The sequence below is a fragment of the Hipposideros armiger genome, unplaced genomic scaffold, assembly GCF_001890085.2.
Source record: "Hipposideros armiger isolate ML-2016 unplaced genomic scaffold, ASM189008v1 scaffold_576, whole genome shotgun sequence".
Lineage (NCBI taxonomy): Eukaryota > Metazoa > Chordata > Mammalia > Chiroptera > Hipposideridae > Hipposideros > Hipposideros armiger.
In genome coordinates, this window is record NW_017731926.1 from 39,291 (window position 1) to 40,943 (window position 1,653).

The 1,653-nt window shown below is 43.0% G+C and overlaps 1 long non-coding RNA gene across 2 annotated transcripts in view; it reads left to right on the top strand.

Annotated features, from left to right (window-relative positions):
• The window catches only part of LOC109371511 (uncharacterized), a 29,193-nt gene extending 27,592 nt beyond the window's left edge, over positions 1–1,601 (top strand). The window contains exon 3 of one of the 2 annotated variants that reach the window (XR_002121894.1): positions 627–1,601. This is a non-coding gene — a long non-coding RNA (uncharacterized LOC109371511). The remainder of the gene's footprint in view (positions 1–626) is intronic. The other variant, XR_002121895.1, reaches the window with a different exon arrangement.
• The last annotated feature ends 52 nt before the right edge of the window (positions 1,602–1,653 follow it).

Sequence of the window (1,653 nt, forward strand, 5' to 3'; positions counted from 1 at the left end):
ATATTAATGACTATGTAATAATATTTATTTAATACTCATTCCTTTTTCCAGAGCTGTAGTTTCCAAGTAATTCAGATTTCTGGGCTTCACCTCAGCCCATATTTCTGGGATAAAATCCTTACATATGTTTGCTTTAAAAGCTCCCTGCATTAAAAGCATCCAGGTTCAGATCATTACATTAAAGGGTTTTGCTCATTTGCCTTCTCCACAGAACAGTGGTCTTAACCCTGTACTACACAATCTCCAGGAAACTTTTAAAACATACAAATGCCTTGGCTCCACCCAATGCCAATAAATTACAATATTGGAGGTGTAGGGGGTGACTGAGGTTTTCAGTGGGGTTTTTAGTTTGTTTTCTTTTAAGAACATCACAGGTGATTTCTAAGTTAAAGTGAGATTTGCTAACTACTGCACTAGCTGGGAGTAACTTGTGACCAGGGACTGTGTGTTGTTATGTTTTGCTTTTCACCATCTAATATAGTGCCCTATATTAGTTGTTCTGTGAAGCCTTGTTAAATGAATGATGGACTAGACATCCCCTATTGTATTTGCCCATGCCTGCATCCTGACTGACATTAAACTGAGTCTAGTTCGAGATTTAGTCATGTTGGTCTTCATTTTCTTAGCACAGGTGCAGCAGTGAACAGCAGTGAGAGTCTCCCTCCATCCTCGTCCGTCAATGACATCTCCTCCATGTCCACCGACCAGACCCTGGCATCTGACACTGACAGCAGCCTGGAAGCCTCGGCAGGACCCCTGGGTTGTTGCAGGTGACTAGCCGCCTGCCTGCGAAACCCAGCGTTCTTCAGGAGATGATGTGATGGAACACACACACACACAAACGCAGACACACGCACACACAGACACACACACACACAGACACACACACGCAGACACACACACACACACACACAGACACTCATGCACACACAGAGACACGCAATGACAAGAAAACAGCAAGGGAGAGATCCAAGCCTAAAATTTAAACAAATCTTTCAGCCCGCTTCTTCTCCGGAGTTCTGTATTGCAGCTAAGCCAAATGTATATTTACCTTCTAGTTGCTCTTGCTTTGGTCTTCTTCCAACGATGCTTACTACAGAAAGTAAATCCAATACAATTAGAGAAGCCTTTTCCATAAAGGGTAACTTTAATGGCTGCAAAACCAACAACCTGTAACTGCCCTCTCAAATGGCATGACAAGGTGTGCAGTGGCCCCATCCAGCATGTGTGTGTCTCTATCTTGCATCTACCTGCTCCTTTTGGCCTAGTCAGATGGATGTAGATACAGATCCGCATGTGTCTGTATTCATACAGCACTACTAACTTAGAGATGCTACTGTCAGTGTCCTCAGGGCTCTACCAAGACATCATGCACTGGGGTACCACATGGTCCATTTCATGTGATCTCTTACCCTGACATAAACCCATCTGTAATATATTGCCAGTATATAAGCTGTTTAGTTTGTTAATTGATTAAGCTGTATGTCTTATAAGAAAACATGTAAAGGGGGAACATATGGGAGGAGTGAGTTCTCTCGGACCCTTGAAGATGTAGCTTCCAAATTTGAACTGATTAAATGGCACCTGTATACCAATTTGTAGAAAGAACATATGTGATACTTATGTACAGTGTGGGGGCGGGAGGGGGTAACA